We start from the raw sequence: 12,181 nt of genomic DNA, 5'->3' as shown, positions 1-12,181 counted from the left end.
GTAAATCTGGGAAATTTTAGCCTGTAGTGATGCAATAAATGCTCCTTTATTAAATCTCATTTAAAAAGTTAACATTAATATGACTTGTTCAAGAACACTGGTCTTCACTGGGTGTGGACAGTGGGGTGGCCATGGCCACCCCTTGGGGGCGCCCTCTGCATCTAGCCATGCTTCATTGCAGCCTCAGCAGGTCTACCATTGGTCCGAACAATTTTTGTTCCATGCAATCACAACACTCTGTGTGTTGAGAGACGTTTGGTGGGCTTAGCACCAGAGATGCTACAAAACTACAAAGATGGCGTTGGCTCAGAAACACGTTTGGCATCAACTATGGAAGATTTAGACTTTTCTTTGAGACATAAGCAGATAAAGGAAATTCTTCGACGAAATATAGCGGACTGCCCCTATGAACAAGCCACGTTGTTTCTCTTATTGGTCCTAGAGCTGTCCAATTGCATGCAGAGACAATTTAAATGACAATCGTAGATTGCACCACCACACCGGAGCTCTGTCTGTGGGTATATATTTACATATAAACACTGTATAGGATGGCTTGTAAGGCTAGAACATCACATCCATAAAAAAATAAAACAGTAATCATTAAATGATGTGATAAAAACTACCTCACATAAAAGTTAAAGAGTGTAGCGTACCGAAAGGCCAAGTATTTCATCAAAAATGAAATATAACACAACAGGTATCAGGTCAAAATCATGATCCATGTTGTAGGAAGGCTAAGCAAGTAAAAGCGAGTCTTCAGGCCACTTTTAAACACTTGAAGCTTCAGAGCCTGACAATGGCTAACGGGAACCCGTTCCTTCACCTGAAAAGGCTCGAACTCCTGAAACTGTTGCTCAGACGAGCAAAGACATCAACATGGATCGTGCCTGTGCAGCAACGCAGCTAGATATGGGGGTGTTGCCCTGCAGGGCCATGAACACATGCAGGAGGATGTAAAATTTTGCCCCAGTGCAATGATGCTAGCAGTCACTATTGTGACCTCCTCTTGTCTCAAATCTACCTCTTCCTCCTCCTCTTGTGTAAAACTCTGACATCTGGATTCGAGCCCTGCAGCCCCTAAAGCCCACCCAGCTCCGCCCCTGCAACTCCCTCCTCCACTCCCTAATCTGAATGGTTTTGATTGACAGCTTTATAGACTGCAAGGAAATTGGTCGTAGTTACAATACTGGCCTGTTTGGAGTAATGAAAAAGGGCACGTGGCCTTGAGCTCGCTGCAGCGACGCTGGACAGGGTTAGAGTCGGCTGCATGGGTGGCAGGCAGCTATTTATTCCTCACACTCAGAAAGGCACCCTCATTGCACACTGGTGTCCCTTCGGTTGTTTTTAATCACAACAAAAAGAAAAACTGCTCTCCCATGCCATGAGCGGAACTAAAGCAGGGCTAAGAAACCCGCTGACCCTGGATCAGCTTTAAGAGACGGGCAGTAGGCATGTAATTATCTTTTAAAGCCAATAAAAGCACCAAACTCTTCTGGTTGCTGTCCAAACAGAGCAAATAAGGCCGTCCGACATCTAACATGTGACTGGGTGCGTTGGGAAACCTCGGTGCTCGGGTGCTGCGTTTCATGACTTGAGCTTCTCCTAACTGGACTTGGCTTTTTTATGTTGTTTCATGAGAACACAAAGCAAAAGGCTGTAAACTGCTCCGCGTGTCGTCCACAGACGACATCAGGAATCTGGACCAAAGTTGTTGCATTAAAAAAAAACGTTGAATGCCTCATTTTTCACAAAAGTGCTCCAAGTGCTTTTATCCTGCCAAAGAATTCAAATGAAAAATCACTTTGCAAAACAAATGCGCCCACCCAATAGTTGCTTCTAAATGACACAGTTCATTGAGTTGTAATGTTGTTAAGATCTCCTTCACCAGCACTCCCCTCATCTGTTGGAGGACCCTGGGTCACCAAAGCAACACATGGCCCTCACCCTTTGGCCCCCTCACCTCTTGTTTCCTCACAAACACACATGCATACACACTCATCTCTTGAGTTTCCCTCATACCTTGAAGAGCGCTTCGCTGAGACTAACAAGCCCCAGGTTGTTAACCCTCTGGAGGCAGGCGTTGCAGATTTGCAACATTAAAACCTACCTACCCCCACAAACGTATGTCATGAGCATTTTTTTAACTCAGAAGTACCCCTGAAGGACTTAGTTGTTCGTCCTTTTATCCAAACCTCTTTTGAGCCTGAGAGGGTTAATGAATAAGTGTTTCCGGTACCTGTCTTCTAAGCCAACAACAAAAAAAGAGGGCTGGAAAGATGGAGGAGGCAATTAAGAGGTTTGTTCTCTCCTAGACCGGTGGAGTGTTCAGTCCTGGCTCTCAGCCCAGCCTGGGTGACAATGCAGCAGATAAACAGCTAAGCCCTCTTCTCATTCTTTCTTTTTGTGTAACGTTTTAGCTTTCGCATCTGCAGCCTACATTTGTAAAGGCAATTACACAAAGGGCTTTCCTGAATCCTGCTTTTCCATCCATCCGTCTCCCTCCCTCCCCTCCTTTCCCTCACTTATTCCCTGAAAGGCTTGTCCATCATCACCTGCCGGCACAGTTAAACCCTCTAAGTGTATACTCTGCTCTACGTGAATGATTGCTCTGTTGACATGACTGCACGGGACACACACACACACACACACACACACACACACACACACGCATGCACAATCACTCCTTGCCAGATCCAAGGCCTGGTTTGAACATTCTTTATGAAAAGAGAAGGAGGTGTGCGAGGGATTCCAGAATAAATCTGCAGGAAACATCACACGGTGTGTTGATACGACTCCAGATCCAGACAAATAGGGATTTTTACCTTTAAGACCTCAGAGACACCTTGGAAATCATTCATCCGTTAACCTGTCCCCGCTGCTGTGTTTTAAGTAGTTGTTGAACAAGCACCGTTTGCTAAACTGACATCAACTTTGCTGGAATTCTTTGGAAATTCCTAATTTGAGACAAATGGACTGCAGGGAGGATAGAACGTGTGCTCATGAGCTACTGCCAGATGATTTGAAAAGGTTAGTAGCTATCAAAACCTAAAGTTACCTCTCCCCACGTTCTTTGTCTGAAGTGTTGCAACCTTCAAAGTTGGTTGTTTGGGGAGGTTAGGGTTATACTAGTTATACTAGGGCTGTTTGTTTTAGCTCCCACCGAGGGACTACGTTCTTCCAACAACAGCTATCCAGAAGAATTGGAGTTTTAACTCCCTCATGGCCAGATTTTCACAAGCTTAGCTTAAAAAGATGCTTCTGCAGGCTGCAGTGCCGAGTAACTAAAACATCAAAAGCAGTGATTGAATTTCACATGTTGAGATGTGATGCATTCTTATTAGCTTACTAAACACTTGATCTTTTTCTGCTGATTTCTGCTAATAATCGAGTTAAATCTCATATTTTTTCACAGCACAGACTTTAAGGCAACACACCATTAAAGTTAATGACGTTGAGATGCGAGGAGGATCACAGTGCAGGGAGACAGTTTATCTGCACAGATCACAGGGATTCTCTCACTATTCCTTTAGATGGTTTTTTCAATGATGAGTTTATCAATCGAGTTTTACATCACCCAGGCTTTGCACCAGATGCGAAAACTGTGTTTGATGTAACGCATGCGTTTTCACCTCAGGGGTGCATTTCTTTCCTTTCCCCGCAGCTGGTCCCAGGAGATCATGAAATCACAGGAGAAATGCAAGATCACACGTGATTTTGGATATAGGATATTAAGCAAGGAGAAAAACAGCAGCACGTATCCAAAGGTCTGTGGTTTCTTTTCTATTCTGTTTACCTCAGCCACAAAGGTGTGGCTTTGCGCGTATTAACAATAAACTGGCAGAAGCTAACATTAGCATTAGCAACTCCACCGCACTGCAGAAATCCTCAAGGCTTGTGTTATTTGCAGAGAGAAAACTTCCATGTTGCAGAGCAAACAGAGTCAGTGGTAGTGTTGTGTTGCTGTTAGCCAATCAGAGGTGAGATGTCCAAATTTCAGGAAGTAAGCTTCAATGCATTCCAGTACACACCGGGAGAGTCTTGGGCCCTGTCCACACGTAGCCGGGGATCTGCCGAAACGTAGATATTTTCCTACGTTGTGGCCTGTCATTCACACGAAAACAGAGTTTTTTCACACGAAAACGGATCTTTTTAAAAACTCCGGCCAAAGTGAAGATCTGCGTTTTCTCCGTTTTGGGTGTCTGCGTGTGGACGGACAAAACCGGAGTTTTAAGGTCCGCAACGTCACTTTCCGCGACAAAAAAATGCTGACATCACGTGTGCGACCTGTGTTTACACTAGCCGACAGCATGGATGCCCTCAGAGCTGCGCTCGCTTTATCATTTGTCCAAGCGCCTTTTGCTTGTTTGTTTTTGCAAGCGGAGTTACTGCTCCTTGCGGAAGACCACAGACGAAGGACGAGGTTAAGAACGGGGGAAGTACTGCCGCCTACAGGTCTGGCATGTCCTTAACAACGTATTTATCCGGGTACGTGTGGACAGAGGTTTTTTTTAAACGAGGTGGTGTGGATGCAAGTTTTTGGAGGGGCGGTTGATCCTTTTTTTAAAAAAAACGGCTACGCGTGGACTAGGCCTAAATAGTAAAACAAAATAAACTCTACTTAGCCAATATAACTACAAATCAGGGAAACCCCTTCACGTAAAATACACAAATTGGCTAAAAGAGATTCAAACAAACACACGCTGAGGAGCCAACAGGACAGAGACCACATGTCCAGCCTGTTGCTCCCTGATGATGAGGGCTGGGTGGCTTTCATGCAGTGAGTCCTCATTTACAGGTGCTGGCCAGTAAATTAGAATATCATCAAAAGGTTGAAAATATTTCAGTAATTCCATTCAAAACGTGAAACTTGTACATTATATTCATGCAATGCACACAGACCAATGTATTTCCGATGTTTATTACATTTAAATTTGATATTTATAGGTGACAACCAATGAAAACATCAAATCTGGTATCTCAGAAAATTAGAATATTCTAAAGGCCAATGAAAAAATGTTTGTTTCTCTAATGTTGGCCAACTGAAAAGAATGAACATGAAAAGAATGTGCATGTATAGCACTCAATACTTAGTCGGGGCTCCTTTTGCCTCAATAACTGCAGTAATGCGGCGTGGCATGGACTCGATCAGTCTGTGGCACTGCTCAGGTGTTATGAGAGCCCAGGTTGCTCTGATAGTCGTCTTCAGCTCCTCTGCATTGTTGGGTCTAGCGTATTGCATCCTCCGCTTCACAATACCCCATAGATTTTCTATGGGGTTAAGGTCAGGCGAGTTTGCTGGCCAATCAAGGACAGGGATACCATGGTCCTTGAACCAGGTGCTGGTGGTTTTGGCACTGTGTGCAGGTGCCAAGTCCTGTTGAAAGGTGAAGTCTGCATCCCCATAAAGTTGGTCAGCAGCAGGAAGCATGAAGTGCTCTAAAACTTCCTGGTAGACGGCTGCATTGACCCTGGACCTCAGGAAACAGAGTGGGCCAACACCGGCAGATGACATGGCACCCCACACCATCACTGACGGTGGAAACTTTACACTGGACCTCATGCAACGTGGATTCTGTGCTTCTCCGCTCTTCCTCCAGACTCTGGGTCCTTGATTTCCAAAGGAAATGCAGAACTTGCTTTCATCAGAAAACATAACTTTGGACCACTCAGCATCAGTCCAGTCCTTTTTGTCCTTGGCCCAGGCGAGACGCTTCTTGCGCTGTTTCTTGTTCAAGAGTGGCTTGACACACGGAATGCGACACCTGAATCCCATGTCTTTCATGAGTCTCCTCGTGGTGGTTCTTGAAGCGCTGACTCCAGCTGCAGTCCACTCTTTGTGGATCTCCCCCACATTTTTGAATGGGTTTGTCGTCACAATTCTCTGCAGGGTGCGGTTATCCCTAGAGCTTGTACACTTTTTTCTACCACATTTTTTCCGTCCCTTCGCCTGTCTGTTAATGTGCTTGGACACAGAGCTCTGCGAACAGCCAGCTTCTTTAGCAATCACCTTTTGTGTCTTGCCCTCCTTGTGCAAGGTGTCAATGATTGTCTTTTGGACAGCTGTTAAGTCAGAAGTCTTCCCCATGATTGTGGTGCCTTCAAAACAAGACTGAGGGACCTTTTAAAGGCCTTTGCAGGTGTTTTGAGTAAATCAGCTGATTAGAGTGGCAGCAGGTGTCTTCTATATTCAGCCTTTTCAGAATATTCTAATTTTTTGAGATACCAAATTTGGAGTTTTCATTAGTTGTCACTTATGAATATCAAATTTAAATGTAATGAACATTGGAAATACATTGGTCTGTGTGCATTGCATGAATATAATGTACATGTTTCACGTTTTGAATGGAATTACTGAAATATTTTCAACCTTTTGATGATATTCTAATTTACTGGCCAGCACCTGTAGCTGCTGATTGTCATTGCCACCAGCTGGGACTTCAGTGTGGAGCCGGACAGGTGTGGGAGAAGCCAGGTGCTGCAAAACAGCTCCTCTCACACACACGAGGGATAAAAACATAAATGGCACCAGCCATAACACACGGTTTGTTTATTAAAACATTAAACAAAAAAGCAGGAAATCATATTTGATGTCGCTGTTTGATGTTATATACGATGTTGTTTTCTCTCCACTGCCAGGATTAAAGCCGTGACAAACACACCGCTGCACTTCTGGAACAATGGTGGGAGTAAATGAATGCGTAAACTACATATATTTGAAATTGCATTGCTGCAGTACTTTTATTTTGAAAATTACCAGGGATTTTACACTGAAACCGTGTGTGATTTGCTGTCTAGCCCCATGTTAACTGTGGAAATTGGCGTGTCCCAGAAGCGGCTCGCGGCAATAATAGAGCTCGATCCTATCTTTAGTGGCTTGCTGCTCCCAGGGCCTACCTGAAAATGTCGCGGCTGGTTTGAAACACCCCTTAGACTCGGGGTATTCAATTCCGGGCCTGGAGGGCTGGCATCCTGCACATTTTAGACGTTCTTTTGCTCCAATACACATAATTCAGTGGTTGAATCACCTGTGCACAAACTCATCAGGATCTGCAGAAGCCTCCTAACTGAGGCTGGGATCCTGCTTCCCCCAGCGAGAGCAGCCATCTAAGGCGCTCATCTACTGTACAGTCACAGGTGGGGGGGAGATCTTGGGAGAAGCAAAGAGCACATTGACTCCTCCAGCTGATGACCTCACCAGGCTGAGGTCCTCCAATCCGGTGTGTTAAAACAATTGAAACTAAAACGTGCTGGATACCGGCCCTCAAGGACCGGAATTGAATACCTATGCCATAGACCATAATGGATTCTATTCCGCTGCTGTTCCGTGCCGCTGATGCTTCCAGTGTGAAATAGGGGCAAGACTACAAATCCTGCTACATTTTGCCCCTTTTTTCCTGGCTGACAGGCGCCAAACAGGCGCACCGGAGCTTTTTTCCCCCAGAGAACAACTTACAAGCCATTCATTTCTACTAGAGACCACTGCAAATTTGTTTTTTTAAAGTTGACATTTAATTAAAAAAATAAATAAATCATCCAACAACGTTTAAAATTTCAGTTTCAGTTCCTGATTCCTGGAATTTACCGATGATGGTCTTGTTCTTGTTCCAGTTTTTAAACAAAGGGTAAAACATGTCTTTACTGCGTCACACCAGATGAATCTGTATTTTGGCTCAAAAATCTACTGAACCTATTTTTTATGCTTATTTTCACGACATAAATCCCTGATTTAAAATCACGTTCTTGTTTGTGTGCAAGCCGAACTCCATTCCCCTGAACCGAAGCTTCTCTCATGGTTGAAGGACAAATATGATTTTTTTTTTCCATTTATCAAAATTTACTCTCTGAACTGGCTTGGAAAGGATTTTGAACGAGTTTCTCTAATTTATCTTTTTCCTCGTGTGACATGTCAGAAAACATTTGCTGAACACATTTTCAAAACACACTGCCGATGCTTTCCAGGAATTTTTTGAAGTGTGTGTGTGTGTGTGTGTGTGGGGGGGGGGGGGGGTCAACTCAGGCGACGGATCACCACACAGGTCCAAAATAGTCAAGGAAGCTTTAGGAATATACAGCTGACATGAATCACAGTGCGCTCATATGGACTTTTGGCGTAGAAGGAAATTCACCTACATGACCAAGAATGGGATTTTCAATGCCCTAAAAAAACAAATCTAACGTGGATTCCTACCAAACCACTCAGGGTAGAGTTTTGTGATTTTAATCAAGACAAAAAGGAAATATGTCCGGTGACATGAAACGACTGTGAAGAAGTTAAGCAAAACGTTTAATCAAGCCACAGATGAGGAAAAGCTGGAAATTAAGACAGATGGAAAACTGGGGGAGGAAGAGGGTAGAAAAGGGGGTAGGAGGGTGGTGGATGGGAGTAGCCGTATGAGAATAATTAGAATGACTGATGTTGTTTACTCCCATTTCCCCTCGCATCATTTATTCTGTTGAGGTGGAAAACCCACTCTCTCTCTTTTTTTTTTTTTTGCCACGAAGAGGAGAGCAGCAAAGTGATGCCAAGCCATGTTACATTGCCCCTCTTCTGTTTACACTGGAAACATTTATCCTGCCCTCAGCTTTCCTCACTCTTTCACTTCTGTTCTGCTTCCATCTGACTTCACTCCTTTTGTCTTTCCATTTGTCTTCATCCATCTCTTTCTCCCAGTTGCTGCTTGGTCCCTCGCTGCTGCGTGTGTGCGAGAGCGCCAGCGGTTGCTCCGAGCACATGTAAGATGTTAGCGTGATGTATGGCCGTTTACGCTGAGGATGACAAACCGAGGTTGGATGCTGCCGTGATGTCTTTCGTTCTGTTTAATGTAGGCCTGGTGGCATGCACGCACACACAGAGCCAGATGAGAACCCACCACCCGGGTCTTTGTTTTAACCATGCCGTTTATCTTTGCCAGCAAACATGCAGCATCGCATGGAAACAGATGCGTCATTTCAAGACAAGAGGAGGAGGGGGAGACAGAAAGAAGCCCACAACTAAATATTTTCGTCTGTGACTGAGAGTGTTGAGCAAATATGCGATTTTACAAATTCAAAGTGGAACACGTGATTGTCACACACTTTAAAAACTTCACAGAGGAGGGTTTCACGTGAACGGTCGTGAAGGAAATCTCTCATTTCTCAGAGTGTTGTGAATTCGTGGAGGGTCCTGGTGATGACGGTGTTCACGATGGAATTTGCTAATGATCTGTCCGTTCACAAAGAGGCGAAGAGAGGAAAAATATAGTTTTTTCTTCCATCTGTGCTTATTGATTCTGGCACTATGACAGATGCCTAATGAGGAACAGGACTGGAGGAATGCTCTGAGGACCCCAGAGGGAGAGTCAGGCTGGTTAAATGCAGAAGCAAATTCACAGGAAGATGTGCTGAAACGACAGAGAATGTTCAGAGAAAGACTTCGATTAAAGACACAGATGATCAAATCCAAAATAACTCAATAACTACAGACACTGGTCATCCATCAATCAATCAAAGATACTTTATTAATCCCATCCGGATCTTTTTCAGAATAGTTTTGAATTGCTGGGGGTAAAAAGACTTTTTATCCAAGATTATTGAGAAAGTAGATCACACTCAACTTTCCAGTTACTTAGGAGATCATAGCCTCCTCGATCACTTTCAGTCTGGCTTTAGACCTCACCACAGCACAGAAACTGCACATCTTCGTGCATTAAATGATATCCTGGTGGCAACTGATTCTGGTTCCCATGTCCTTCTGTTACTCCTGGACCTCTCTGTTGCCTTTGACACAGTTGACCATGACATCCTACTTAGGAGGTTGGAGATGAGGTTGGGGGGTAACAGGGATCCCATTTCATTGGTTCAGATTGTATTTGTCAGATAGACAATTTAGTGTTCACATTGACAGCTTTTCCTCTCCATCTGCTCCACTTCGCTGGGGTGTGCCTCAGGGTTCGATTCTAGGGCCACTCCTATTCTCGATTTACTTATTTCCATTGGGGATGATCCTGACAAACCTTGGAAAAAGTTATCACCTTTACGCGGACGATTGCCAGATTTATCTGGCTTTAAGTAAACCTGACTCAACACACCTCCTTGTCGACTGTATTACTGCAGTTAAAGGCTGGCTGTCGGAGAACTTTCCTTTGCCTTAACGAAAACCAGACCGTCGCCATTCTTTTTAATCCATTAAATCCAAAGCATGCACCTGGTGACTACCCTCTACCGTTTTTAAATCTTAAATCCTGTGTATCCAGTCTGGGAGTGAAACTTGACTCTGCTCTGTTAATGAGTTCACAAATTAACTCTACAGTCTGGTCCTGCTTTTGTCAACTACGTCGCATCTCGCGCTTAAAGTCAATAGTCAAACGACCTCAGCTGGAGTCTGTTGTTCACGCCTTTGTAACCACACATCTAGACTATGCCAACTCGACTAGTTGGTGTCAGCATCTCAGCAATTGAGTGTCTACAGAGAGTGCAAAATGCGGCGGCTAGGTTCCTGACAAACACCTCGAGACGCTGTCACATTTCACCCGTCCTTGTACGCTTGCACTGGCTGCCTGTTAAATACCGCATCTGGCCTATCTTTCAGAACTGATAAAGCCTTACGCTCCAACCAGAAACCAGATCATTTGCTTTTGTGCTTCCCGAAAATGAGGTATAAATCTCGTGGAGAGTGGGCCTTCGCGTTCACTGCTCCTAAACTCTGGAATGCTCGCCCTCTTAGTGTTCGACAGGACCCAGCGCTGGGTCGATTTAAGTCGGTACTGAAGGTCTTCTTCTATCATTTAGCTTTTATTCAATGATCTAGCTTTTAGTGTTTTTACATTTTATTGTGACTCTGTATTTTATTGTTGTGTGTTTCTTTTACAATTTTTTAGATTTTACCTCTTACCTCCTATATGACTTTTATCTGTTTTCATCTTGGCGTTTGTCCTTTTTACTGTACAGCACTTTGGTCAGCTGTCACGCTGTTTTTAAATGTGCTATATAAATGAACATGGTATGGTATGGTAAAAAGGTGAATTTAAGTATTATTTAAGAATAAATGAAATGAAACCAGCTCCGAGATGTAGAATAGCCTCAAAACTGGTCCAGTTTATCATTTTTCACAAAAAAGACAGACTTCGTTCAATCGGTCAGAATATTCTTCAGTCATACATCTTTGGCTGATTTTTCAGTCCAGCATCTGAGTATTTTTGAAATAATTCTAATTTTCTGTTTGAACAAATAGGATGGGACGAAAATAAGACAAAAAAATTGTTCAAACGTATTAAGTTGAAGCTTTTAAAATCTCAAAGACAAGTCAGGTTGACAGACAGGAAGTAATATTTCAGCACCAACAAGATGACTCTTAAATAGCTATTAGCTAAAAACATAACATCCAGTTGTCTTGTGAGGTCTTTTCAGCTGGTCAGACATGACACTCATTCTGTGCCTCTGCCATACATTTGAGTGTTTTTTAGGTCCTAAAATTTCTTTTATCACCTATTTGTCCCTTTTCCTAATTATTTAGTGCATGATAAACATCATGTTTGCATTGGGTGAGATCTAGCCGCAAAATGAGCAAAGTCCAAAGAGAGATTTTAAAATATCTTCAGAAAGGCTGGGAAAATGTGAGATAACTTTAAGACAAGAAGTTGTGGCTGAATGATGTATATATGGAAACAAACTCATGCTGTTGAGACAAACTGGACATCTGGTGGAGCAACATTTTAATTTCTTTGATTATTTTAGCAAAATACAGCATAAGACAAATAAAAGAAATGGAAAGAAATCGGAAATTACTCTAATCAACACGCCTAACGCAACCTTTCCACGTTTACTTTTCTTTTGTGTATTTAATCAGTAGCCCGGGGTGACTTGGGAGTCCTCAAAATCCCATAGAAACACCACCTTCACTCAAACTCAAAAGTGATGTGATTGGAAATAAAGCGTTCGTAGACACATTTTAGAGCAGGAAGTGGGTAATTATTGTAGACAGAGCAGCTGATGGATGGACGTGTTTGTGTTCAACAATCCACTCAATTTCCCTGCAATCTATTGGACTAATAGAAAGCAGGTGTGTTCCCTTTCATTCTGTATGTGTGTGTGTGTGTGTGTGTGTGTGTGTGTGTGCGCGCGCACGTGCTTGTATGTGAGATACAGTCCGTCACAGTGGAACTGGACAATTTTGTTAATGTGACCACTTTTTTGACTCATTTTA

This window comes from Nothobranchius furzeri, chromosome 17 (genome assembly GCF_043380555.1).
Source record: "Nothobranchius furzeri strain GRZ-AD chromosome 17, NfurGRZ-RIMD1, whole genome shotgun sequence".
Lineage (NCBI taxonomy): Eukaryota > Metazoa > Chordata > Actinopteri > Cyprinodontiformes > Nothobranchiidae > Nothobranchius > Nothobranchius furzeri.
Note: the sequence above shows the minus strand (reverse complement) of the source record.